Raw genomic sequence first — 18,046 nt, forward strand, 5'->3', positions numbered from 1 at the left:
CAAGATGAACCATTAAGTCTTGTTACCCTCCTGCATCAAAATGGCAAAATACATGTTACATCATTAACAGACTTCTAGCACAGTTACCAGTTTAACTTTAATGCCATTTTGCTTTCATATCTTGATTCACCAAATTTTATATGCTTGTTATCTACTGACTGTCCACTGAAGAAACGAGCACTGACCCCTTCGTTTGTTGCCCTCCATCTCCTAAATTTATAAATTATATTATTTTTATATTATAAAGGTTTATAAGGCATTCTACTCCATAACTATAATTAAGCCCATTTTATACATTTTCTAGGTTGATTCTAAAATGGAAAATCAATAAAGTGTACTTATATAAATACTAGTGTGATATATAATGTGATTATATAAATACTAGTCACTAAAGGAAATGTAATTTTATGTTGTTTAGACATTACTAGTTGAAGAAATGTTTATACATTCCAGACTAATAGAACTTGAATTTCCTTCTAGCTTTCTTCAGTTCTTTTTGAAGGCCCAAGATTGCCACAGCAGCTATTTCTTCCCACTCACCCTCCCATCCCCACACTACCACCACATCCTCTACCTTGGGATTATTTTTTCTTTGTGCTACTGTATCTCAAATATGTTCATACAAAGTACATAGTTTTTTCCCAGTATAGAAAATGCAATTGTCCTCACATGATAAAATAGAGGGGCTGGGTAGAAAAAACATAGGTCAAAATCTATCGTCTCTCAAACCGTGAAGTCACTGTTCCACTGCCTTCAAGCATTCAACATGGCTGCTAAGAACTTAGTTATTTGATTTTCCGTTATTTTTTCCCTCTCTCTGGCAATAATTTTGGGATCTTCTTGTCCTTAAGGGTTCTAAAATTGTGGATCTTTTTCCATCCATTTTGGTTACTAGATGGGCTCTTTCAATCTGAAAATTCATTACGTTTCTACAGCTCAGGAAATTCTCTTCAATTATTTCTTTCATTATTCTCTCCTTCCCATGGTTCCTAAATCTCTTGCTTTTAGAACTCATACTTATGGATGTGAAAAACTGTGATATATTTTCCATGCTTCTTTAATTTTCTCTCAAGTTTTTCCAGATTATTTTCTCTTTTGATTTACATATGCAGACAGTTCCTCCTCTTAATTCCAAAATCAACAATTGAGTCTTGATTCATGCTAAAATTTTATTTATCTCTTTGATTAAAATTTTTCTTTATAATTTTCAAAGCCTTTTCTAGTTCTATGCCCCCTTTTAAATGCAACTATGATTAAACATTATGTATTCTTAGATTTTAAATAAAATACTAATTACACTTTTCTTTGAAGTATTCTTCTGAATTATAGCTGAGGTTGGTTGTTCTTTTATTCATTTTAATCTTCTTTCATCCTCTTGATTCTCCTCAATTGTCTGATTATTCCTGTCTGTTCATATTTGCAAATGAAAGATTACTTTAGAGTATACAGAGTGTAAGAGCTTTCCCTGAGGTTATTTGGGTTTGTTTTCCTAAGTGGCTTCTCCTTTAAATGGAGGAACAGTACAATTTAAGCAGGTAGGGCACGTGTATATGCAGGTAACCCAAAAAGGTACCTGGATAGGAAGTCAAGTTGGCTGGGAACAGACCAAACTGTTTCTCTCCTGTGGTAGCATAGTGCCTCCACTTCTCTCTCAGGTTCTAACACCCAAGTAGATGCCCATACTAAACTGCTGGCCTACTTTCTTAAGAGAATGATTCTGAAATTTCAGGCCTAAGAGTGGGCATCACAGTTGTTTAGGCTGGAGAAAGGGTAGAAGGGAAGCCCAACTGACCTAGCACTGTGGAAAAGAAGTCTTAAGAAAATTCTTGAGTATTACCCAACTGCCCACTAATACTGATTTGTGTTTGTTGACTCCAAGTTTGGAGCCATTCCAAGGTTTCCCTGGGAAAACCTGAGCTTACCTCTGTTATCTTGGGTTCCAGTTTCCTCTGGGATTTTGCTGTCAATCCGATTCCATGAACTTTCTATCTTCTTCAAAATTTCTTGGTCCTCTGATGGTACCTGTAGTGGACTGTGAACTGTAATTTTACTGTTCAACATGTTTTCTCCCTGACCCCTTTTGCTAATAACATCATCCCTCTTTTTTATGGGGAATGTATTCATGTGCTTTGGGTAGAGGTGAGCCTTCCCAGTCACCACAGGAGTGGCCACTATACCTAGGTGGGGCTAGAATATCCCATTCCCCTCTCCTTTGAGTGACAGTCATCTTTGGCTGAAAATAAAGCTGATACAGAAGGAAACGCAGACCAAAAATGTTGAGACAGTAACAGGGTTGCAGCCATACTACTAACACTATTCAAGTTTAAATCCATCTATGCACCTAAGTTGTAATTTCTTACCTCTCTCCCCACATACACCCAAGTACACATTAAAGTTATAGAGCTAATGAGGTCCTTTTGTGCCTCTTAAGGGTAGTTTGACTAATATAATAACATCTGTTCCCGCTTTTCAGAATTATGACTTAATTCAATCTTTAAACAACATCAGTGGGACATTGAGAAGAAAAGAAATTAAAGGAATGTACTAAATCCACCACTTTTTAAAAATTTCAGTCAATAACTAAAATAAGCCTGAATAAATAGAGTTATACCTTTAAAATTTGTTAAACATACAATAAGGAAATAGCTATAAACTTTATTTAGTACATCTTATCTTTCCACCCTCAGAGGGAAAAAAGGCAGATATAAAAACCAATTATCTCTTTAGTTTTCTTCTAAGTCACGATTCCAATAGTTTCAGAAAGAAAAAGAAGGAAGAAGGGAAGGTTTGTAATGATTTAAAATTTTTTCTTTTTTGTTTTAATAGAGACAGGGTCTCACTATGTTTCCCAGGCTGGTTTCGAACTCCTGAGCTCATGCAATCCTCTTGCCTCAGCCTCCCAAAGTACCGGGATTACAGGCATGAGCCACCACGCCCAACCATAATTTAAAATTTGCTAGCAAATTATTATTTTTTAAAGCTCTCTTATATGACAGAAACTTTTCAAAGAAAAATTCTGTAGCTACTGTTGTGATTACTGGGGACAGAGTAGGGAAAAAGGCTGGTCAATAACTCCTCAATGGATAAAAAACAAAATCCAGTACTCCTTTTTCAGACAGGGTTTCACTCCATCACCTAGACTGGAGTGCAGTGGTTCCATCATTGCCACTGTAACCTTAAATTCCTGGGCTTAAGCAATCCTACTGCCTCAGCCTCCCAAGTAGCTAGGACTACCAGTACATGCCACCACACCCACCTAATTTTTAAATTTTTGTAGAGATGGTTATTGCTATGTTGACCAGGATAGTCTCAAACTCCCAGCCTCAAGCAATCCTCCTGTCGTGGCCTCCCAAAGGGCTGTCATTACAGGTGTGAGTCACCGCACCCAGCCTGAAATCCAGTCCTCTTGAGCTAAGGTTCATATCGCATGGTTCACACCCCAAATACCTATGCCTCAAAAACTCTATATCCCAGAAACAACTGGCAAAATGTTGTATGATGTATTTAAGTAAATGTTGGAGGAGAATAGGTCTACATTTTTCATTACAATCTAACTAAAGTCCATGACCTAAAAAAGGTAAAGAAAATTGATCCTGACTGGGAAAAAAAAAGACAACTTCATTCCAAAATAGTATCTAAGAACTAAATCCAGTAAAATGTCAAAATAAGTAATAAATTACCTCCAGCAAAGGTAGTATAGTGTGCTAAATAATGCAGATTACCTCCATTCTTTAGAAAAACTCTGTTAAAAATAAATCATTAGCCCTAAGGTAGATGAAGACAACAAGGTTAAGTAGTAACTGTCTCCAAATCACACAGTATTAAAGCAGGATTCAAAAGCAAGTTGCTCAACTTGATTTCAAACTCTTTCCATATCATGCTTTTTCCTGAAGAAACAGTGTAAGAAAAGAAATACAAAGGCATTGGGTTATTTCAGAATTAAATGTAATTTTTGTCAAGCACAGAAATTGTGAAGTATTCATATGCTTGTTGTTTAATGAAACTGGAATCTGGCCCTTCTTCCTACTTGCTCTCTGATCAAAGTTTTCAGAAAAACTTCTGCTTATGGTAGTGAGGTCAGGAAGTCCTTAGTATTTGATTAAGACACATGAATCTTAACATTCCAGGTTGCCTAAGCCAATGAATGGGTACCCTGGCCAAGCAAAGCTGTTCTTCTGGGATCCCTGGGATACAAAACAAAACTGCTCATGCATAGAAGACAAAACGCTGTAATACCAAGCCTGTGTTTTTCATGTGTTAGCACAAAAGACAAAAGGATCTGGTGATTAAGCTAAAGTAGGTTAAGAACTTCCTCATATGAAAAGACATCTCACATACTAAGGCACATTCACAACTTAAATCATATTATAGTCCTTCGATCTGGCCAAGAGAAGCCAGGTACTGAAGTTTAGGTTGCAGCCAGAAAGCTGGACTGAGTGGTAGAGAGGCTCTTGGACTGTGAGGTGGAGATCTGGATGCAGAGTAAGAAAAGGAAGAAAAGGTACAAGTGAAAGGAGTCCACAAAGTGAGTTAGAGATATATTCTAGAGGTCCTGAGATTTAGAAAACAGCATGATCAAATCTTTGCCTTCATACTTTTCATTTTATCTAGAACCCTAGTATTATCTGCTAAGCCTATAGCAGAGACGCCATAGGCAAACGGTTTGCTTTCACATTCCCAGAAAAGGACTTAAGAGTCAGAAAAGGATGTGCATTTCCCATAACCCTTATCTCTCCCTCTTTATTAACAGTATGATAAAGTACTACAAATTTTTAAGTTCTCAAGGAATTTAAGAACATATTCTATATAAATTCTAAAAACTTAACAAATTCAGAATATAATCCGAAAAAGGGCCTCTAACCCAAACAACCATTATTTGTGAACTCTTCATTACAGAATCCCAACCCCTTAACCTATCTACTATCAGCTCCACCTAAAATTATTAACCAAAACGCACAATTAGAATTGAAAATATTTACTAGTAATCTATAAATTCAATAAGATAACCAAATTTAATAGAATTAGAAATTTAAAATAAGTGATTCTCCTAAATTAAAAAAAAACCAACCATCTTAGTAGTCAGAATTTTCATAAGGCTCTCTATTTTTATTCATAATTCAGTTTTAACAATTAATTTATGAAAATCCTTATAGGTCACAAATATTTTCACAAACATTAGGTCACCTAACCTCCCTCAAAAGAAAGTATTACCAGGCCCCTTTTATGAGAGACTGAGATATTTAATTTTTACATGTCACGTTTACTTAACAGCATGAATTAAGAGGTATAGGAGCGTCTAAAACAGCATTCTTCCCACTTCACATTTTGAGCACTTACTGTAAGAGGTAATCTACAAGGTATGTATTTTGATTTGATGTTTCAGAAATATTGAAGAGTGACATTCCCATTTATTCCACCTATGAAATCCATCCCAAGATTAATCCATGAATTTCCCCAAGACAGGAGTTAGGGAAACAAGATGAAATAAAACAGAGCAGTATTAACTAGCTACATTCAGGTAAAGTGTTTTGGAGTAAGGAGGTCTTCCACAACCCTCCTTACTCCATCATTTCTCTCTGGTTATCCTACTTGGGGATAGGTCACTATACATAAATTTGATTAAGATGGTATTCATGCAGATCTGTAAAGAGGACCTAAGAAGCAAGATGAAATGGCTAGTGAACTCTACAATGCACACAAAACATATTTCTTGAGCAATTACTAGGGAGGCGATAAATGGATGGTAAGAAGGCAGTACAATATGAGAGTTAAGAAAGCAGACTTTCATGTGAGACTACCCATGTTTATATTCCATTTCCATCACTTACTGTGACCTTGAACAAGTTACTTATTCTTTACCTTGATTTTTTCAACTACAAAATGTAGATACTATGTACCTCTTAGAACTGGGAAGATTAAATGATATACAGCAGTGTAATACACACAAACCAATTAGAATTGTGGCGGGCACATAGTAAGCACTCACTAAACTATTACTGGGGTTAAAATTATTCAATGTGCTAGGTGTTATAAACACCTTCAGGAAAGAGGTGATATATGATCTGGCCCTTTTATGGATAAAGTAGTCAACAGAGAGGGATATCCAGAAAGAACAGAGATGAACAGGGCTTGAAAGCTGATGTTTGATCTATCAGATCCTATACCACTACAAAATCACTAGTTTTTAAAATATGGTGCTGACACACAATAAAATGTCAGTTACAGAAACAGATTCCCATACCTTTGGTCTAGCAGTTTTACCTCTGGAATATATCTTACCACAATACAGAAACAATATCAAAGAGTCCACTTCAGTATTGTTTGTAACAGCAGAACTTTGGATACAACCAAAATTTCCATAAACTGGAAAGCAATTAAGTCCTGATATCTGACAAGGGAATACTCACAGCCATTTAAAGGAATAAGATAACTATATGTGTATTAACATGAAAATTAACATGGACTATTAATTTAAAAAGAAAGTTTCAAACAATATTTTTATAATGATCTCATTTATGCAAAACAAAATTACACAGATATATCTGTATATGTGTGAAAATGCACAGGAAAAGGCGTAGGATTACATACACTTAAAATTTACACCTAGGGATATAAAAAATCTTCAACTCTTACTCTGTATCTTCCTCTACTGTTTAAATTTTCAATTCACATTTACTATGATTTAATAAAAGTGGAAAAAGGTAATGCAATTTTAAGATTCCTCCAATATAAAAAAATCAAATGGATAAATAAAAATAAAACATTACTCAAGGTTTAACATTTGGTGAAAACTTTAGACAAGTTGGTTTAAAGGATATTACCCCCTCAATAGAATGAAATGTATCTACATCGTATCTTAAAAGGATACTACCCCCTCAATAGAATTAAATTTATCTACATTGTATCTTATACAAGCTCTTCTTTTTTGACATTTTCTGAACAGCAACTATGGAAGTTTTAAATCACTCCTAGTTCATTTGAAATATATAAAATAAACAGTGAAACAGTTCTTCAAAGAACACTGGAAAGACAGTGCAAGAGAACTACACAACAGTCATAGTTTATAGGTCCTGCAATAATAATGTATAGAGATTTTCAAGTTCAAAGACAACCTAAGGACATCATCAAATCAGTAAGAACACTATATAGATGCTGGCACTGCTTATATTATCTTCATAAAAGTACTTCTGTACTAGAATCTGTAAGGGAGGAAAGGACAAAAGAAAAAAAATGTCAAGCCTGTTTAGAGGTTTAAGCAATAAAAGAAGAAAAATTGCTTCTAAACATCACTGACTTGGCTAGGCACATGGGCTCATACCTGGAATCCTAGCACTTTGAGAGGCCAAGGCAGGAGGATCACTTGAGCCCAGGAGTTCTAGAATAACTTGGGCAACAGAGCAAGACTATCTCTACAAAAAAAAAAATTAGCTAGGCATGGTGGCACGCACCTGTAGTCCCAGATACTTGGGAGGCTGAGGTGGGAGGAACCCGAGCCCAGGATTTCGAGGCGGCAGTGAGCTATGATCATGACATTGCCCTCCAGCCTATGCAACAGAGCAAGACCCTGTGCCTAAAAAAAATTAGAATTTTAAAAAACACGTAACTGACTTGATTAAGTGGAAAACATCTAAAATTCCTTTAACCATAAAACCCCACATAGATGTCAGCTACTTAACAAACACAGGCAACTACTTAGTACAAGTAACCAATTTTAGTATTCAGGCCTTCAGCTTATATAAATTCAGTACTTATTCTTTTTTTTTTGGAGATGAGTCTTGCTCTGCCACCCAGGCTGGCGTGCAGTGGCACAATCTTGGCTCACTACAACCTCCGCCTCCCGGGTTCAAGCAATTCTCTTGCCTCAGCCTCCCGAGTAGCTGGGACTACAGGAGCATGCCACCACACCCAGCTAATTTTTTTTGTATTTTAGTAGAGACGGGGTTTCACCATGTTCCCCAGGCTGGTCTTGAACTCCTAAGCTCAGGCAACCCGCCCACCTCGGCTTCCCAAAGTGCTAGGATTACAGACCTGAGCCACCGTGCCCCAGCCCAAATTCAGTACTTATAAAGATGTATATACTGAGCAGATATTTGGTTTATTGTTGTATTGTGGAAATACATAAAATAAAGGCATTATTCAAATAATGAGGACAGACTACGAAACAGATAAGTCAACTGATTAACTATTTGGAAATACAAGATTAAGTTCCTATTCCCCTCAATGAACCCATATAAATTTGAAATAAATGAATAAAATGTAAAAGAGGCACACTAGCCAAGAGATGGAAGCAACCCAAACGGTCCATTAACTAATGAATGGATAAATAAAAAAATAAAATGTGATATATACATACAATGGAATATTTAAAAGGAAATCCAGTCACATGCTACAACATAAATGAACCCTGAGAATAGTATATTAACTAATAATAAGTTATTATTTTTAAAAGAGGTATGTACTAAATTACTCAAGCTACTTTTTAAAAAATTACTAAACTATAAAAAGATCAAATAAATCACTTACTCTAACTTCTTTCTAACATTTCAGTGGCCAATAAGGTTAAAAACACAACATATAAGACTAAAAGGAAAAAGGATGCACATAAACTGAATCTATAAAACGTTATCTTTACAAAACTGATGTAAGGAAAAAAATATTTACAGTTTCTTCAAATAAATTTGAAAAACTAACATGAATAATCTTCATAGAAAATATAAATTAAAATATTAATGAAACTAAACCAACAGTGCATTAAAATAATTCATTATACCAAGTATTCAAACACAATTAAAATTAGGAAATCTTTTATTACAATTTTCTATATGGACATACTGAAGGGGCAGAGAAAGAACTGACCATTTCAAAAGATGCCAAAAATGCATTTGATAAAATTTAGTACATTATTTCTAATAAAACTTAACTAATTTAAGAAAAAGTGATGTACCCTAAATTGATAAAAGATATCTGCATTATACTTAGTAGTAAAACAACAGCACTTCCATTAAAAATAAGAGAAAGACAAGTATAACCTCTGTTACCACTGACATTCAACATTTTGGGGGTAGTTCAAAACTCACGCAATAAGAGAACAAAAACAAACACAAGGGACAAATACTGGAAATGAGAGAAAAAAATAATTTACTGGAATCAATATGACATTTGAGTCAGAAAATTCAACAGAATAAACTGAATACAAGAATTCAGTTTAGTGGCCATACACAAGATTAAAATATGCCAATCAATAGCTTCCTATATTCCAACAATAACGAATTAAGAAAGTATAATGGAATAAAATATACCATTCACGATAGCAGTAAGAACTATAAAATAATCTGAAATAAATTCCACAAGAAATGTGTAAAATCTATACAAAAACTAAAATTTTATTAAAGATAGATGAAGTGCCTGAAAATACACAAGTATGACATGTTTCCGAATGGGAATATTCAGTATTATACATATATTTCTCTCCCAAATTAACATAAATTTCAATGTATAATCTGAGAATATTTTATGGTCATGTACAAAAGATGATTCTAAAGCATGTCTGACATGTTGAATGAACAATATCCAAAACTCTTGAGAAAGAAGCTCAATGAGTGAGAACTGCCTTCTAAGATACCAAACCATGCTAACATACTAGGCTGAATCATATGAAACCAGATATTCAATGACTTGTGGCTTATAAAAACAATTTCGCAAGGTTCAACTGTGAAATTCACTCAAATTCTCCCACCTCACTTCCACCCACAAACTTCTTTCCACGTAGTAAGAAACAGATAAAAGAGTTTACTAAATATTTAATACTAATAAAGCTTGGTGAAAAACCAACAGGGCTCTTTCCTATGTTTCACTACAGTGCAACTTACTCAGTTAAGGCAAAAAACTAAAAGGGAGGTAAAAGAAGAAGTGGTGTAAGGGGAGAAAGTTCCCTCCAACAATACTGGATGAAGAAGGATATCTAAGCTGAAAACTAAAGGATGAGAAAAAAGAAAGAACCAGAGGAACTCCACACTAGGAAGAAAGTAAAAAGACCCTAGCTAGAAAGTCTGCATGTTCCAAAACCAGGAGGGTCAGTGCTACTAGATGACAGTCAAGGAACTAGAAGGGCTGGAACAACAAGGAGCAGCCATACAAAGTTCTGTGGGGCAAGTTAGGAGTTTGGATTTTATTCTAAAGGCAATGAGAAGTCAAATAACAATGACATTTCAGAAAGATCAGCCTAATGCTACGTGAAGAATGAATGAAGAATGGGGATTCAAGAGAAAAAGCTAGGAGATCAAATTAGGAGGCTACTATGAAGTTCAAGTAAGAAAATAGCCAGGGTTAAGGCGATGGTAGTGGAGAAGGAGAGAAGGAGAAAGATTCAAGACATATTTTGGAGGTAGAATGGACCTCTCCTAGTCTACCTCCTACATAGGGTGGAGAAACATGACCTAGTCCTAAACAGAGCATCTTTTTCCTTAGTGATAGTGGCTGGTTCAAGAATGCACACATGACCCAAGCTTGGCCCACAAGATTATTTCAGGAACCAGGAATGACTTTCATCCTTGTTTTGGCAGTCATAAGGACAATATAATCATAGAATTGTATCAATATAAAACATTAATTATCCTCCAATATCCACAGTCCCCTTCTTTTAGCAAAAGACTACTTCTCCACAAGTTTTACCTGGGTATATGGCCACTCAGCAAGAGCTAAGTCTTAGATATGGCTGTGTAAGAAACTTCTGGTCAATGGGATATAATGGAAAATGATGTTGGCAACTCGTTGGTCAATTCCTCAAAAGGAAGTTACCTATGCTGACCTTTCTGTTTCTTATTTCTCTAGTATTAGTTTACTAGTGCTACTGTAACAAAATACCATAGACTGGGTAGTTTAAACAACAGATATTTATTTTCTCACAGTTCTGCAGATTGTAAGTCCAAGATCTGGGTGTCTGCAGATTTGTTTCTCCTGAGGCCTCTCTCCTTAGCTTGCAGATGACCACCTTCTTGCTGTATCCTCACATGGCCTTTTCTCTGTGGGCATGTATCTCCGGTGTCCCGTGTTCAAATTTCCTCTTTTTATAAGGACATCAGTCAGATGGATTAAGGCCCACTCACCTGACCTGATTTAACCTTAATTACATTTTTAAAGGACTTATCTCCAAGTACAATCACATTCTGAGGCACCTGGGGTTAGGGCTTCAAAATATTAATATTAATGTTGGGGACACACAATTCAGCCCATAACAGGCTGAAACATGGACATGATGCTAGTGAGCCACAGCAGATCTTGTAGATGAACACTCCAAAGCAGAGCTGTCCAATAAAACTTTCTGTGATGGAAATATTCTACATATGCACTCTCCAATATGGTAGCCACTAGCTACATGTAATATTTAAATTAAAAATTAAAAAAAATTTAACTCAAATCCTTAGATGCACTAGCCACATTTCAAGAGCTCAGCAGCAACCTGTGGCTAGTGGCTACAGTATTGGACAGCACTGATTAAGGGATGGTGTATCAAGTGCAAGACAGCAGATACTTAGATGTGTGAATAACCTGAAGGTCTACCTCTGGAGTAGCACAATAAAGAATAACAAACTTCTATCTCGCCTGATGTGTTTTGGAGTCTCTTTGTTCAAATGATCCATCCCATACCTTAACTAATACAGTTAACTGGAAATGACACGCTGCTCTAACAAACTCCTAAAATCTCTGGTAAGGCTTAGAGAACAGGTAGCAAGGAAACATCTCAGGCTGGAGATCTAATGATCTGTGCTATACAGTTGCAGAACATTTAGTAAAACTTTTGCCTGCAATAATTGGAAGGGCACATCATATGCCTACTAAGTCTGTAGTTCTAAGAAAAGCAGTTAGAAAAACTCGAAATATGGTGTGTTGTCTATTTAAAGATCAACAAGAAAGATCAATTCACCTACAAAGCAGTTTGCAAGCAGAGACAGACATGAAAACAGTGCTACTAAAACGAAGCTTTCTCAGTGGCAAACTCCGACCTAAAAGAGTCCAGTAATTTGGGGCCTCCCAGGGTGGAAAAGGCAGCTGCTTCTGTGCTCTAAATACCAGGAAACAACTTTGTGAGTTCAAGGGTTCTCTGTCAGGTAGTAGCAAAGATCAAGCTGAGAGTGTTGCTTTTCCACCTGTAATGGTTTCTTCTTAGAAAGAAGACAGGACAGCAGACATTCTGTAGCACAAATACCTTCTCGCAATTATTCAGTCAAATGCTAATCTAGGTACTGCTGTGAGGGGATTTTGCAGATGTAACTGAAGTTCCTCATCAACTGACTTTAAGCCAGGGTGATCATCCTCAGTGAGCCTGACCTAGTCAGGTGAGCTCTTAAAAGAGATCAGGTTCTTCCAAGCAAATGAGACTCCAAACAGCAGCTGAGTCTACAATTGTTCTCTCTCCGCTGTATCTTCCCTTCCTGACTGCCTATGGAGAACAGCTTCAGCCTAAGCCCATGGATTCCACCTTGCCCACAATCTTCTCCCACTAACTGCCTGCCGTACAGATTTCACACTTGCTTAGCCAGCCCTCACAATCATGTAAGCCAATTCCTTGTAATAAATCTCTTAATACGTAACAATCATATATAAATCTACTTGCTCTGCTTCTCTGGTTAAACCCTTACTGATACATCATCCAAGACTATTATTTCAGATCCTCCCGAGGTAGCCAGGAAACTTAAGGGAGAGAGGAGCTAGCCTAGCACAGAGACCAGTAAGTAAGAGAATTAGCTGGTTTCCAAAAACTTATGACTAAGAGATATTTTGCTATAGTTATTGTTACACGGTCCCGATCTAAGAAAAACAGAAGAGAAATCTATTATGTTTTTGAAAGAGTTTTACCAACAAACTACATTACTGGCCTAAAAATCTTACACTTGAACTTTAAGTAACCCTACAGGCCCTGCATCTATACCAACAGGTAGGGGGCTACAAAAGTTGTACACTTCCTAGGGATGTCACACCCTCCAATGCCTACTACTTCAAATGTGGCTAAGGAAGATAACAAACAAGAAAGAATCATCTAAAGAACTAAGCAAAGGAAACAGACAACAGTGAAAAGAGCATTCCTCTCATAGAGGAAAATCAGGATAACCAAGAAACTTACTCAGTAGCCAGGGCAAAGTTGTAACAACTCCTCCCCAGAAGGATTTCATTATTAATATGTACCAATGACTGCCGTGTACTTCCTATTCTTCCCTTCTCTAGACGAGTTTTCATTATGATTATCCTGTTCCTACTCACTACTACACAATGGGTTGGGTGAAGAGGGAGAGATAGTTGTTCATTGTTTTATAGATCACTAGAATTCTCTGAATTAGGAGGAAAAGCATTTTGTATATATCTTTCACTTGGAGCTGTATGTAGTAACCGGATGGGACTTTGAATTGATTCTCTTGCGGAAAGAAACAATTAGGTGTTGGAAGAAAGGTTTGCACAAATGGTAGGTGGCCAGAGTCACTGGTATATAGATATGTAACGACACAATGGTTAAAATCATTTAAATGAGACCAGATACAAAACAGAAAAGGGTCCAATGAGGTAACTAATCAAAGTATGTTTGCTGTGCGGGGTAGAAGGAAGCAAGATGACCAACAAAAAACAGTGAGGTAGAAACAGGAGAAGGTGGTATTACATGAGCAAGAGAGGATTACATTTTAAGAAGCAAGAATCAGTCAACTGCTATAAAAAGGAGTAAATAAGAAACAGACACAAGAATTAAATACTATATCCAAAAAGAGATCCATGTATCTTTGAAAAACAAAGTACAAAGAAAAATTTCTAAGAATTTTTAAATCCTGGAGTGAGGAAGTTCTCCAGAAGTCATAAAAGAATAATACATTTTACTAAACAATAAATTTTTCCATGTTGTGAAAACAATGTCAAGGGAGAATACTGTAACACATAACACTATGAAAAATTAATACTATAAATACCATCAACAAAGCAATAAGAAAACGACAAGACAATCCTAATAGAAAAATAGGTAAAGGATAAACCAGGAAATTTTCAAAAGACATCCAAATGAAAAGCAAAGATTAAAAAACTTATACTCAATGTTGACAGTAATCAGAAAAATGAAAACAAAACACCATTTTTTGTTTAACAGATTTTTAAAACTAAGTAAGTTAACCACATCTAGGAACATTCTCATATACTGCTGATGCAAGCGAAACTTGAGAGTATTTATCAAATTTAACATGTGCATACTCTAGCCCAACAATTCCATTTCCAGGAATCCATCCCAAAGAAAAAGTTTCATACTCAAAAATAACTGTACAAGGATGTTCACTTCACTAATAGCAATGTAGTGAAAATAATCTAAATGTCTACCAAAATAAAAGATCAAATAAATTATGAACATTTATATTATGGAACATTCATAAGTAAATGAGAATAATGTGGCAAATATTAACGTACTCTAACACACACACACATGCACTCAGTCTCAAGAAACAAACATTTGATATACACCAACAGTTAGCAGCATTTACTCTAAGAATGGAATAAAAAGCCCTATATATTAGAAGACATTTTTGTAAGTATAAATACCCTCATTAGTTTTTATTTTTAAATATATAAAAATCATAATCTGAAGACTCATCTCTTCAATTGATATATTTGAAGAAAGCTCAACAATAAAAATTTCAGCAAGCAAAATTTCTAAGTGGTACCTCTGCTCTTTGTGATAATTTGACTACTACATAACAAGGAAAAAGAATGAAAAGACGTATTTCAGGTAATGATTAATTCTGAAGACAGAATAATAGGCGATTTTTCTATTCTTTAGATCTTTTTGAGTTTGTCAAGTTTTCTGCAAATACGTGTTTCTACAAATAGGTATAAATTAATGAATAACATTTAATTATATGTAACGCTATATTTAAAATCTTAAGAATTTTCAACCTACACTGTCTTGTAATTCAATCTTCATATTTTAACATATCTCCGCCTGCATCAATCACAAGTATATTAATATAGATACTCTCCTTTCTTACTATAAAACCTTCAAGGTAAAATTAGAATGGATGACTCTTTAGTATAATCTAGTTGTCAAGGACACTCTAGAAAAATCATACATACAGACCTCATCTTAAAAACAAACAAAATATCAAAAATGACTGAGTATTCCAGGAGACACTCATAAAAGATATAAAGTCTACCCCACTAGTATTCAAAAACCAAAACAAAATGATCCCTATGATCATAAGGCACACAGTCACACCAAAAATGAACACAGATGCCCAAAAAAAGTACAGGATTTATACAGGGCTAAAATCATCTTCACAGTTTTAAATTATTACTAGTTTTATCTCAACAAAACTTAAATTTTATGAATCTAGAAATAATGTCCCCATTTCTTCAAAACCCTTATAATTATAAAACCTAGGTAATTTTGCTAGGTGTTAATAATGCTTCTTAAATAAATTCAGTTCAAAGAGTATACTAATAGTGATAAAACTATTAGCTAATAATCATAGCTAATAAGATTAGATAATAGCTAATAATCACGTGGAAAACTGAATTCTGTCATTGTGCTAAGTTTCCATGTATGTAAGTTTTACTAACTACAATATGTACAAATTCATTTAACTTATTCATGTTTAACATATACAGCTATAATTTTAAATATGATTTTTTTTCATATTCACTGGGAAGGAAATAGTTGAGATTAGACAATGAAAACAGCCACACATAGGAGATACTCAATAAATGTTTGTCAGGTAAAAGAATTAACTCCTACAGGAGTTAATGTGCTATACTAGAGGCTTTGAAACAAGACTGTTTTCATTATTAATGCCATTAAAAAAATAAACATGGCATAGAGAAAGAAAGAGACAACAATGGGGTCAAAGGCATTTCTAACACTAACTGTAACACAAACAGGTGGGCTTCCTTTTCTTGACAATCTTCACATTTAGGTTGACAAGAAAAGAGGGAAAGGAAAATAGATCTCTGTGGTAACATATATTTATTCCAAATTCCAAACTAATGGAACCAACCCTTCCATAGATACTTCCAAAATAGGTTTCAATCAAATGTTTTTAAGCTAATTAAGAGATGATCCATAAAGAAACCCAGACCAAGAAATAACTTTAGAACAGGTTCTTATTTCTTCACTTTCGTATTTTTCTTTTCTATTCCTTTCTTTCGTGGGGGAAGATGGGGATAAAAAAAATGAAAGGTTAAATTAGGCAAGCTAATAGTATTTTTGGGAAAAGGAAAGGGGGAGGCAAAATTCCCTGCAAGAGATGCACAGCCATAAAGTAGTTCCATAAATGTGCCATTTCTACAATGTATTTTCAAATAATCTCAAGAAATAAAAAATGAATTTATTTTCTAAACTGAAATAGCACTATCTGGTACACATTATGATTTTCTCTACCTTATAAGTCAGTTTGAGTATGAAGTAATAAGCAATAAGAATATACTTAAGTAAAATCGGCCGGGTGCTGTGGCTCACGCCTATAATCCCAGCACTTTGGGGGGGGGGGGGGGGGGCCGATCACAAGGTCAGGAGTTCGAGACCAGCCTGACTAACATGGTGAAACTTCGTCTCTACTAAAAATACAAAAATTAGCCCGGCGCCGTGGCGCCCGCCCCTGTAGCCCCAGGTACCTGTGAGGCTGAGGCAGAAGAATCACTTGAATCTGGAATGCGGAGGTTGCAGTGAGCCGAGATTGCGCCACTGCACTCCAGCCTGGGAGACAGAGCAAGACTTCGTCTCAAAAAAATAAAATAAAATAAAAATAAATAAAAAATAAAGAAAGAATATATTTAAGTAAAATCTACAGTCCTCCTCAATCATGGATTCCATCTCTAGCCCTACCATCATTTTTAAAGTATCCCTCTCTAGACCTCGTTTTAGTCATGATTTTCATGGTACGGCAGCCAAAAATATACATCATCTATTTTGTGCAGATGTAGCATAGCATTATTTAAAATGAGAATTATGATTCTGGTTATCGCCAACGCCTTAACTTCACCCTACATTATACTAAGCTTTTACCAAAAAAGCATGCTGTATTTCAGATCATTTACTCAAAACACATTTTTTACCCTTGACGCATAAAAACCTATTTAATATTTTTCAATTTATTCTCAATAATCTTGTTTCCCATTCTTATCAGCATAATTCACTATGATCAGCAAGCTTTGAGAGATTTCACCATATATCAAAATTGTTTATAAAGGCTGCGCACAGTAGCTCACACCTGCAAGCCCAGCACTTCGGGGGCCGAGGCGGACGGATCACTTGGAGACGGGAGTTTGCGACCAGCCGGGCAAACATGGTGAAATCCTAACTCTAATAAAAATACAAAACAATTAGCCAGGCGCAGTGGCTCACGCTGCAACTCCAGATACTCAGGAAGATGAGATGAGAATTGCTTGAACCCGGGAGGCGGAGGTTGCAGTGAGCCGAGAGCACGCCACTGCACTCCAGCGTAGACGACCCTTGTCTCAAAAAAAAAAAAAAAAAAAGAAAAAGAAAAAAGAGTTGTTTTTAAAGACACTAATAATGGCTCCAATAGGAATTCCTATTGGAATTCCTATTCCAATAGGAATAGGAAGTGTAACGGTTTTTGTTGTTGTTGTTGTTGTTGTTGTTGTTGTTGTTGTTTGAGACAGAGTCTCACTCTGTCGCCCAGACTGGAGTGCAATGGCGCGATCTCTGCTCACTACAACCTCTGCCTCCCGGGTTAAAGCAATTCTCCTGCCTCAGCCTCCCAAGTAGCTGGGACTTACTGGCGGGAGCCACTACACCCGACTAATTTTTCTATTTTTAGCACTCTGATGTTTCAAATGTAAAATCTTTACATTTTCTTCTCCCCACTCTCTTTTATCTCTAGTCTCACTCAGAAGTAAACTTAAAAATTAACCCCAGGCTGGATGCAGTAGCTCACGCCTATAATCCCACAGCATTTTGGGAGCCTGCGGCAGGAGGATGACTTGAAGCCAGGAGTTCAAGACCAGCCTGGGCAACAAAGTGAGACGCCATCTCTACACACACACAAAAAGTCGACTCCTTTAA

At 35.9% G+C, this 18,046-nt stretch overlaps 1 protein-coding gene across 6 annotated transcripts in view; it reads right to left on the bottom strand.

The window, feature by feature from the left end:
* The window catches only part of ANKRD17 (ankyrin repeat domain 17), a 182,866-nt gene that overhangs the window by 157,005 nt on the left and 7,815 nt on the right, over positions 1-18,046 (bottom strand). The window contains exon 1 of one of the 6 annotated variants that reach the window (XM_054554047.2): positions 1,923-16,735. The exons of the other annotated variants lie outside the window; for them this stretch is intronic. The gene's annotated coding sequence lies outside the window, so the exon portion shown is untranslated. Of the gene's footprint in view, positions 1-1,922; positions 16,736-18,046 lie in introns of those variants that run through there. 6 annotated transcript variants of the gene reach the window in all.

The sequence above is a fragment of the Pongo abelii genome, chromosome 3, assembly GCF_028885655.2.
Source record: "Pongo abelii isolate AG06213 chromosome 3, NHGRI_mPonAbe1-v2.0_pri, whole genome shotgun sequence".
Taxonomy (NCBI): Eukaryota; Metazoa; Chordata; class Mammalia; order Primates; family Hominidae; genus Pongo; species Pongo abelii.